Consider the following 12,122-nt stretch of genomic DNA (forward strand, 5'->3'; position numbering starts at 1 on the left):
CACCCCACAAACACTGAGAATCAGGAATAGTAAAAAGGCCAATGCATGGTTTCCCAATATATGATCACTATGCGGGCACTGGCCACCTTGAAGTTGTCACCAATTGTTGGATGTCATCAAACTCAGAATGGAATATTTGTTTCTTACGATTAACCACCAAAATAGAGATCCCCACTTTGCATCGACTTAAGGTGCAAATATTCTTAAACTCCATGCTGGCTTACCACAACACTAGGCCATTAGCCATCACCGCAACTTTAGTAAAATGGGTCATGTCACAGAAGAAAAACGGTATCATTTGTTTTCGCAAATAGCCCGTGGCTTGTAAATACACACACACACACATCACAGTTATATAGTAACAGTTAAAAGGATTCCACCTTCTAACCATCTCCTTATATCAAAGTTATTTTTATTGTTTCTGTCATTGTGCTTTTTTCAGTTGTTTTGTTCCATCACAGCATAAGACAAATGGGAGTATAACAAAAATAATCCTTCAGCTCTAATGCTGCTGGAGTGGAGGAGCAGCAGCAGTGGGAACAGCAGAACTTATTAAACGCCATTAGATAGTAACAAATCTTCATTTGCAAGAAACAACAAAGTCAGCGACAAAGATGACGGCAAGGCGGTGAGAGATTTATCCCACAAGCTAAGAAAAGCACTCCACTCATGCAAGAGCAAACAGAGAACCACAACAAATTAAAACCAGTAAGGAAAAGCTAAAGTCGGGGGGGCCGACTATATAATACCCTACACCACTAGATGCGCCTACAACTACTTTGAAATAAAAAGTAGTACTCAGTAAATGCTAGAACATTAGCTATTCGCTAACAAAACAATCCGTGCTAATGATAGGATCTTTATCTAAAGTTGAGCCGATGTGGATGCAATTTTGCACATATGTTTAGATCGATGACAATACAATCCATTCCAAATTTTGAGCAGATCGGTCGAAAATTTTTGGTAATGGGGCCTCATACGTGCAAATCGGGCGTTACATATACATATATGGGAGCTATATCTAAATCTGAAACGATTTGTACCAAAATTCGTCCCTCAGCCACAAAAATGAGCAAAATTTTGTGACGTTTGGACTTCAAACACGACCTGTACCTTGATTACAAGAATATATGGACTCCCAGACGGACTTCACTAAATCAAATTGTTGGGTTGCCCAAAAAGTAATTTTCGGTAATATAGTAGTAATATAGTCGGCGTTGACAAATTTTTTCAACGGCTTGTGACTCTGTAATTGCATTCTTTCTTCTGTCAGTTATCAGCTGTTACTTTTGGCTTGCTTTAGAAAAAAAGTGTGCGAAATTTTGTTTACATTTGTTTGTTTGGCGTCAATTTTAATATGGGTACCACTTGTATTGAAAGAAATTCATTTAACAAACCGAATCTACGCTTGTGATATGCACCTTAAACGTAATGAATTCGATCCGTTTTTAAAACGAATCATAACTGGAGATGAAAAATGGATTGTTTACAACAACGTTAGTCGAAAACGATCATGGTCCAAGCATGGTGAACCAGCTCAAACCACTTCAAAGGCGGATATCCACCAAAAGAAGGTTATGCTGTCTGTTTGGTGGGATTGGAAGGGTGTGGTATATTTTGAGCTGCTTCCAAGGAACCAAACGATTTATTCGGTTGTTTACTGTCAACAATTGGACAAATCAAGGAGAAGCGACCAGAATTGGTCAATCGTAAAGGTGTCATATTCCACCAGGACAACGCTAGACCGCACACATCTTTGGTCACTCGCCAAAAACTGAGTGAGCTTGGCTGGGAACTTTTGATGCATCCACCATATAGCCCTCACCTTGCACCATCAGACTACCATTTATTTCGATCTTTGCAGAACTCCTTAAATGGTAAAACTTCCGGCAATGATGAGGCTATAAAATCGCACTTGGTTCAGTTTTTTGCAGAAGTTCTATGAGCGTGGAATACTAAATTTGCCAGGAAGATGGCAAATTGGCAATTATATATATGATTAAAGTTCATTCTAAGTTTTATTAAAAATGCATTTACTTTCTTTTAAAAAAATCCGCAATTACTTTTTAGGCAACCCAATAGAAAGTGATTCTCAGTCCATCGGTATACTTATCAATTGGTCTAGCTCTTCCCCTTCTTAGCGTTGCAAACAAATGCACAAAGTTATATTACCCAGTGGTGGTGTAGGGTATAAACATTACATAAATTTTCCAGCCATAGAAGCTACAAATCTTATGAAATACACAAACAACAAGGAGAAGAACCAGTCACCAGTCAACTACCAAGGAGGAAATCTCATTTAAGTTAAAGACACAAATCTCAAAATTGGCTGGGAAGTCTGAGGTGATGTATTTCTTTTCATATAATTGTATGCGTTGAATGTAAGTGGAAGGAGCCCTGGAAGTTTCTTTTAATAAGGAAGGAAGGGAACAAATTAATTTTTAATAAAGAAGAATTAAAAAGAATTTTAAAATTATTTATTAAAATAAAAGTATTAAAAATAGATTTTAAAATATATACTTAAATTAAATTATTATTTAAATTCTTAAAAAATCTCTTAAACATTTGTATAGTAAATTTCACAGTCGATTAAGTTAATTTTTTTATTTAAAACTTTTTATACGTCAGCCCGGGGATCTGTTGCCTTTAGGTGTAAATGCCCCAAAAGCTCAACATATTTTGATCCGAAACAACAGTTTATTGAATTAGAATTTGCTTGAAAAGTATTGGGTTGCCCAAAAAGTAATTGCGGATTTTTCATATAGTCGGCGTTGACAAATTTTTTCACAGCTTGTGACTCTGTAATTGCATTCTTTCTTCTGTCAGTTATCAGCTGTTACTTTTAGCTTGCTTTAGAAAAAAAAGTGTAAAAAAAGTATATTTGATTAAAGTTCATTCTAAGTTTTATTAAAAATGCATTTACTTTCTTTTAAAAAATCCGCAATTACTTTTTGGGCAACACAATAGTATAAAATTCATTGATTAAGACAACTAAACATAGCTTGTGGAAGAATAACTGATTGAAATAAATGCCAAATAAATAACTTAAAATGCTTGTATCTCCTGAATGCAAGTTTGGTTAAGATGAAAGAGGTTGAAACCTAGGTATGGTCTGGGTATCCCCCAAGGCCAACGGATATGCAGTAATGGTGCTGCAATTCTCTGTCGCCCTCTACAGCAGGTATGATTTCGGGTATCTAACCTACTTATTCTTGGGAGTTCTTCAACATATCTCCGCCTAACTTGTTTTATTGCAGTGACTTAGCAAAGGCAATTAAAGAATTCCAGAATATTAAGGCCATAATTAAGCAAAGTAAATGTGTATTTAACTAGTCGTGTTCAATAATATCAAGTAAAAGCGTGCTAAGTTTGGCCTGGCCGAATCTTGGGAACCTACCACCATGGATTCTGCTAAAAATGTATACAAAAAAAAATGTAGTTGAAGGGCAATACTTTAATCTACATACCAAACTGAACAAGGATGATCGAGAGACCGGTTTACGTGGAAGCCATATAAGGCTAAAAACTTATTTCAACCGTATTTGGCACAGTTGTTGAAAGTCATAACAAAACACTACATGCTCAATTAATTCCAAATCTGACTATAATTGTGGCTTCCAGGGGCTCAAAAGTCAAATCAGGAGATCGGGTTATATGGGAAGCTCTATCAGGTTATAGACCGATTCGGGCCATACTTGTCACAGTTGTTGATTGTCATAACGGAACATTACGTGCAAAATTTCAGCCAAATCGTACAAAAATTGCGCCTTGTAGGGGATCAAGAAGCTAAATCGGGAAATCGGCTTATATGGTAGCTTTATCAAGCTATAAATCGATTCAGACCATATTGGACACGTATGTTGATGGTCATGGGAGAAGACGTTGTACAAAATTTCTGCCAAATCTAATGAGAATTGCGTCCTCTAGAGGCTCAAGAAGCCAAGATCCCAGATCGATTTATATGGCAGCTATATCAAAACATGGACCGATTTCGCCCATTTAAAATACCAACTGATCTACTCTAATAAAAAGTATTTGTGCCAATTTCAAGCACTTAGCTTTACTCCTTCGAAAGTGAGCGTGCTTCGAAGTGAGCGTGAATACTTTCCAAGTATTTTTCATTAACAATAACAAAATTTTTTTTTACAATAATAAGCGATTTTTAAAAAAATAATCAAGATTCATAAGTTCTGGGGCAATTGACTACACATTTCTCGTACGGTTCTTATGGGGGATTTTTGTGCCATCAATAAAGAGCCGGTTTCTTGGGCAGAAATCAGCCAGTCTGTCGCCATTGTCATTCCTGGTATCGCCAAGTCCTTGCATTCCCATGATTGATCGTAGATTATTGTTGTTATTGCCCACCTTGGCATTAAAATCTCTCCTTAGAAGTTTAAGAGCGTGTCACTGAGTCGAGTTGGAAAAAGAATTGGTCCTTTGTTTCGGCGTCTCAGGTTCGGTTGGTTCGTAGCATTCTACAATGGATATTTTGTGGAATTTGTAAATTAATCTTGCCGTCATGATGCGTTTAGATATAACATTGTGCGATAGAAGAGCTCGCTTTGCTTTCGGCGACAATAAAAAACCGACCCCAATTATTCGGTGCATTTCATTGCCTGAAAAAATAAAGTGGTAGCAACCTTGAAGATCCATAGTTCCGGATTTCGCCCATCGTACTTCAGTTAAACCACATCCTCGGTTTAGGTTGTAGTTTGACATATAGTTCTGGACTTGGTAAAGTCTTGATGCCTCTCATCATAAACAGTACTCTGAATCCATAGGTCGTCTTGGGGGGGTTGTTAGTTCTATGTCACCTTTTGTTTCTGTAATCGCGATTTTTTGTATGGATGGCGGATTGGGCCATCGCAAAGGTGCCTAGTGCTGTGGCTGCCAGCGACCCAGTAGGCTGGGCTTTCTTGATGGTGAATCTTCTGAAGATCTGCGACCGCCACCGTTGGCCATTTCCTTTGACTCATACGCTGCCGACCGTATTGCATGAACCCATCGTGATCTTATTTGTATCAGTGCAAGCAGGACAACCCCCGCTTGTGCTAATTTGTTGGTTCGCCCCGCATTTTTATACCCTCCACCATAAGATGGGGGTATACTAATTTAGTCATTCTGATTGTAACTACTCGAAATATTCGTCTGAGACCCCATAAAGTATATATATTCTTGATCGTTGTGAAATTTTATGTCGATCTAGCCATGTCCGTCCGTCCGCCCGTCTGTCTGTCGAAAGCACGCTAACTTCCGAAGGAGTAAAGCTAGCCGCTTGAAATTTTGCACAAATACTTCTTATTAGTGTAGGTCGGTTGGTATTGTAAATGGGCCATATCGGTCCATGTTTTGATATAGCTGCCATATAAACCTATCTTGGGTCTTGACTTCTTGAGCCTCTAGAAGGCGCAATTCTTATCCGATTGGAATAAAATTTTTCACGACGTGTTTTGTTACGATATCCAACAACTGTGCCAAGTATGGTTCAAATCGGTCCATAAACTGATATAGCTGCCATATAAACCGATCTTGGGTCTTGACTTCTTGAACCTCTAGAGTGCGCAATTCTTATCCGATTGAAATGAAATTTTGCACGACGTGTTTTGTTATTATATCCAACAACTGCGCCAAGTATGGTTAAAATCGGTCCATAACCTGATATAGCTGCCATATAAATTGATCTTGGGTCTTGACTTCTTGAGCCTCTAGAGGGCGCAATTCTTATCCGAATGGAATGGAATTTCGCACGACGTGTTTTGTTATGATACCCAACAACTATGCCAAGTATGGTTTAAATCGGTCCATAACCTGATATAGCTGACATATAAACCGATCTTGGGTCTTGACTTCTAGAGCCTCTAGAGGGCACAATTCTTATCCGATTTGAATGAATTTTTGCACGAAGTATTTCGTTATGATATTCAACAACTGTGTCAAGTATGGCTGAAATCGGTCCATAACCTGATATAGCTGTCATATAAACAGATCTGGGGATTTGACTTCTTGAGCTTCTAGAGGGCGGAATTCCTATCCGATTTGGCTGAAATTTTGCATGACGTATTTTATTTTTACTTTCAACAACTGTGTCAAATAAGGTTCATATCCTGATATAGATGCCATATAAATCGATCTGGGATCTTGACTACTTGACCCCTAGAGGTCGCAATTATTATCCGATATGCCTGAAATTTTGTACGACGGATCCTCTCATGACCATCAACAAACGTGTTTATTATGGTCTGAATTGGTCTATAGCCCGATACAGATCCCATATAAATCGTTCTCTCTATTTTACTTCGTGAGCCCCAATGGGCGCAATTCTTATACGAATTGGCTGAAATTTTACACAGGTCTCCAACATATAATTTAATTGTGGTCCGAACCGGACCATATCTTGATATCGTTTTAATAGCAGAGCAACTCTTTTCTTATATTCTTTTTTGCCTAAGAAGAGATGCCGGGAAAAGAACTCGACAAATGCGATCCATGGTGGAGGGTATATAAGATTCGGCCCGGCCGAACTTAGCACGCTTTTACTGGTTATTTTTACGGTACCCGATAAGCTTTCCCTAATCTACCATCTGGAGAGGCGTCCGGGGAGTCCCTAAGCGTGTCTATGTGCTAGACCAACCTTACAGAATCACAAAATTGTGGAATGATGAATATAGGAGTTTTCAATGGCTTTACATCAACTAAAATGTAATAAGGAACTACTAGCCTAATACATGACGGTGGGAAGTTGATGTTAACTTTACGAAGAGTCATAATCAGTAACTTTCATGTAAAACATGACAGCAGTCCTGAAACTTCCACTCGTAAAAGGGAAGTTGCGTTGTAATGGTGTGGACCAAACATTTGAGCATTTTGCTGTTATCATTCAAAGTAGAGCCTCCTTATGATGGACTATTAATTCAAACCTGTGTTGATATAAAAAATGTGAGTATATCATGTCATAATTCTTCTCATCCTAACTGTATTTTCATCTACGTGTCTTAATACCACTGGAGATTTGAATTTGTATTTATTTTTATTGTTTTAATACCCATACAAAAGACTAGGTCTTACATAAGGTGTGGGGAAGGTAATCGTACAGTTTTGATTTGCAACTTAGTTATAAAGTAAAATTAAGTTATATATTTTAATTTTAACAAATTGAAGGCAGCAATGAAAATTACAGAGATCGTATTAATAAAAGAGGAAAAAAAGTTTATAAATTGTATAAAATAACTATACAGTAAATTTTAAGAACATATGCATTTTCGCATTTTAACAATGTGTATCAACAAAGGGGTTAAATTAAATAAATACATTTGCTCAAATTTTTTAACTTATATAACAAATGGTTAAGCTGATTAGAAAAAATTGAATATGTTGAAAAGATTAAAAATGATTAAAAATCGAAAATTTAAACTGTTTTTCGTTACTTAAAGTTTGGATATTATTGGGAAGAGTATTCCAGAGGCGTATTGCACTGATAAAAAACTGTTGCTCTGATATGCGATATTGGAATTAGGCAGAATATATGTTTTTCCCAAGAGCATTCTGATTTCTATGGGAGTATACGAGCTCATATATAAGGTCCCTAATACACCATGCGTCTTGCCAACTGCCGAGTTAAAATGATTCGCCCATGATAATTTATCATCAAACACTACGCCGAGTTCACTGGCGGAGGTTACCATTTCGATTGCAGAACTATTAATTACAATATTAATATTTAGCGGCAATATTGTGCGATTTCTGGAAATGACTATGCATTTTGTCTTCGAGGGATTCAATAAAAGGCCATTCGCCCCGCATTAATATTGTCAATGTCGTTATTCTGACGAACTATGGTATCATTTATTCACTCAGCTGACGCGCTTATATACAGTTGAACATCATCGGCATACATATGTATACTACAACTCTGCAACTCTTGTTTGGGAAGGTCATTGCTGCATACAGAAAAAAAGGAGAGGGCCTAATAACGAACCTTTTGGGACACCTCGCGAAACTGTAATTACGATTTCTCTCTGTAATTACGATTTCCAACTGATACAGATTGGCTACGATTAGTAAGATAGTAATGAATCAGATTTGTTGAAGATTCGGAAAATTAAAAAAAAAAATTTAAGTTTAAGACAGAGAATTTTGGGGTCAACAGAGTCAAACGCCTTAGAATGATCTAAAAGAACCAGAAAAGTGATGTTGTTGCAGTCAACACAACTTTTGATATCTTCAACAATCTTCAAAAGCGCAATAGTGCAACTGTGCTTTAGCCGGAATCCTGATTGGAGGTTGGTTAAAAGTGAGTTATCCGTAATATGTTGCAAAATTTGTTTGTTCAAAAGGTGTTGAAATATCTTCGAAATATATGGAAGTATGGCTATAGTTCTAAATTTTTGATTATTTTTCGGTACCGGGACTACTCTTGCCTGTTTCCAGAATTGTGGATAGCAGCTCCTTAATTTAATATGGTTAAAGAAATTACAAATGTAAGGCAGAATATGGGGAAATATTATTTTTAAAAATTTAGGATCAAATAGATCAGATCCCACTGCATTAGATTTAATTGATTTGACGGCATCGATGATGTCAAATGGTTCAAAGTGTGCGAAGTCAAAAAGCTGATTCGGAGTATTATCATTGTCAATATTACTTAATACATTCCCATAAAAGTTAATACTGGGCCTTGGTAGAGATATATTTATTTAAAAAATTACTCCAATTGACTTAATATGCCTTTAGAATTCATAAATGTTTAATGCCACCTGAAATTTCCTGCAATATGCAATTTTTTTTTTTTTTTTTGGTTCAAATGGTTGGAAAAAAAAAGTTAAAGTTAAAAGTTAATACTGGACCTTGGAAGAGATATATTTAAAAAGCTTTAATTGCATCCAAATCCACATTATCATCAACTGCTATATTATCGCCCCCCCCCCCCCCCCCCCTATTCCAATTGATTTAATATGCCTCCAGGTATCTTTTGTATTTAATGCCTCCTGAAATTCCCTGCTAAAATAAGCAATTTTTTTGGCTTTAATGGTGGAAGTTACTAGATTCCTTGTGCATTTGTAAGCATTATGAAATTCAAGTATCCAAAAACGTTTCCAACGGAAGTATAGGTGATTTCTTTTTTCAATTAGTGCTTTAACTTCGTTATCGAACCATGGGCTTCCACTACTCAGAATAGTTTGTGTCCTTATTGGGACACATTTATCAAAAAAATAATTTATATTTTGCTGAAAAAAAACAGAGGACATGGTATAGAGCTGATGTCACCCAACAGATCCAATCTCCCACAATAGCAAGTTGTAGTCAATGTTCTTAAAATCTCTGTGAGTAAACGTCTTCTTATCATCCTCCATTGGTATACCGAATGTTAAATAACAGAAGTCATGCTTCGAAAATAAGGATGCCGACAACTGATCACAAAGTTCCACATCAGATCATGAATAGTGCGTAGGAGTGTTGGAATTAACAATGTATAACCCAATCGATTCCATGCTCGTTAACAAGCCTGTTTCTTCGAGAACATTACAATTAAAATTGGCAGTAAGTACAATATACTGTAACGGTAAAATTTCTCCAAGTTTTTCTGGGAAAGCATCGTGCACAATATTCTATTATCTCCTTTATTTATAAAGTCTCAATCACTCCACATAGTCGTCCTGGATAATACTCCACCAGAATTCAGTCATATTTTTGATGTTTTGATATGTTATGGGAACACTGCTAACTTGATTTTATTGTTAAAGGACATCATTGCCGTGCAAGGGCAGTGCAACGTCTCGTATGTCTCGTTTGCTTTAAATCTTGTCTTCTTCGACCACGGGCATTCAGAGTTGCAGCGACAACGTATTTAACCCCTGGATTATAAACTCAAATGTGGCTTTTGCTAAGTATGTGGGTAATAGACATTGAGTAAGATGCAAATCTTGACTAAAGAATTCCAAAAGACTTAAAGGTTTGCTTGTCGTCTTGATTTTCTTTATTCATCATTCATCTTGAAGACCACTATCCTTTGCAAGGCAATAAAAACACTGCTAATGTACTTCACACACGTATCTGCTCAGTCCTGTTTGCTAAATAAATATTGAAGACATTAGAAAACATCACATTAGTTGAGTATCAACAAAGCCTGTGCAAGAAGATGAACCTATTTGCCTCCATATGATTCTGTGCATATCACTGGAAAAATAATTTTTGAAAAAAAAAGAAAACATAAACAAACATGAATTCATGATCCATGGAGGCAATAAAAGCAAAAATAACATTGGCAACGCACACACACATGCACACACTATGAAATGGCAAAGACAAACTGCAGAAACTGTCAGTTTGACAGTTAAGATAGCATTAGGAAGCGCAACAAGGCAAACACAAGAATTACTCGTAAATCAACAAGAAGAAACAGTTGCACAGAGGCGAGAACTGAGGATTCTAAAGGCAAACAAAAAGCAACAAAAAAAGTACCGCAAAATGATGCTTTCATGCAAGAAACAAAAAAAAAAAAGAAAAAACCAACAAGAAGTAGACAAGAGCCACAACTACAACAACTAACTGCCGGCAAACGGCACCAAGTATTAAACAAAACTTCAGCCATAGACCATCAGCTTCTTACAAAATTGCTTATCAAGATACGAAGAGCATTAGAGCATCAACCAGCAATTGCGGTAAATACTGTTTAAGTGCATAAGATTTATTTCCATGAGTGATGTGCAACAATGTATGAAAATTGGTATAGAACCTTCAGTCAACCACTATTAGCTGAAGCGATGCTCCTACGATAATGTACATACATTGAAGTCATCCCGCTTTAGTAGGGCGGAAAGGAAGTAGGAAGGTTCTCTGTCATCTAATAACCCATATATTTTGTACTACAATTATTCATGAAGTAGCTTTAAAATAACAATTCATTTATTTGTAAAAGGACACTGTGGTGCCTTATATTGCTCCAATGCGAAGTCGAAAGAAGTTTATTTTAAGATCTTGTGCTTTCTTTTGAGAAGAATACTGGAGTCAGGCAGAATAAGAATTTTGTACTTTTTAGTAACATATCCAAGAAACGCATTTCATTCGTGCCTACCTAGCTGGAACGTGATGAACATACAATGAAATAATTATTCTAAGGACATTATGTGAGCTACTAAGGATTATGATTTGTATTTACAGTCGACCCTTGGTTAACGAACGCCTCGATTAACGAACGTTTCGCACAACGAAGACATTTAAAAAAAAAGTTTCGCTTAACGAACAAAGTTTCGTATAATGAAGCATAAAATCATTGAAAAACATAAGCAAGGTGTTGGGATAGCTCATCTAGGACGTACATTTAACCTATCAAAATCAACGATATCCACCATCCTAAAGACAAACTTAAGGACGTAGATGCTTCGAAGGGAGTGTCAACAATATCTTCGCAACGATCACGTATTCTCGATGATGTTGAAAAATTACTTCTTATATGGATTAACAAAAAGCAAATGCAAGGTGATAGTATTTCGCATAACATAATTTGTGAGAAGGCTAAAGCGATATTCGCCGATCTTGTTGAAAGAACACCTGGAACATCAGCAGCCAGAGAAGAAGTGTTTAAAGCAAGCAAGGGGTGGTTAGAGAATTTTGAAAAACGTACTGGCATCCATAGCGTTGTGAGACATGGTGAAGCAGCAAGTTCAGACGCTCACGCAGCAGAAAGTTTCATCGCCGATTTTTGTGGAAGCTTGTGATGATAAAGGTTACTTGCCCCAGCAGGTTTTTAATTGTGACGAAACGGGTCTCTTTTTGAAAAAGATGCCCAAACGAACCTATATAACAGCAGAGGAGAAGGTAATGCCAGGCCACAAACACCACTCCATTACTTCAGCCTATGGACCAGCATACTATTTCTAACTTCAAGAAGCTCTACACTAAAGAACTTTTTCAGCGATGCTTTGAAGTGACTGAAGGAACCAGTCTCACTCTAAAAGAGTGCTGGAAAGATTACTTCCACATCGTTGCTTGTCTTAAAATTATTCGAAAGGCATGGGAAGGTGTTACCAAGCGAACTCTCGAATCTTCCTGGAAGAAACTATGGCCCGAGCGTTTTGCCATATACACATCTGAGGAGCTCCATGCAGTGTCCACGGAGCCAGTAA

This window comes from Stomoxys calcitrans, chromosome 3 (genome assembly GCF_963082655.1).
Source record: "Stomoxys calcitrans chromosome 3, idStoCalc2.1, whole genome shotgun sequence".
NCBI lineage: Eukaryota > Metazoa > Arthropoda > Insecta > Diptera > Muscidae > Stomoxys > Stomoxys calcitrans.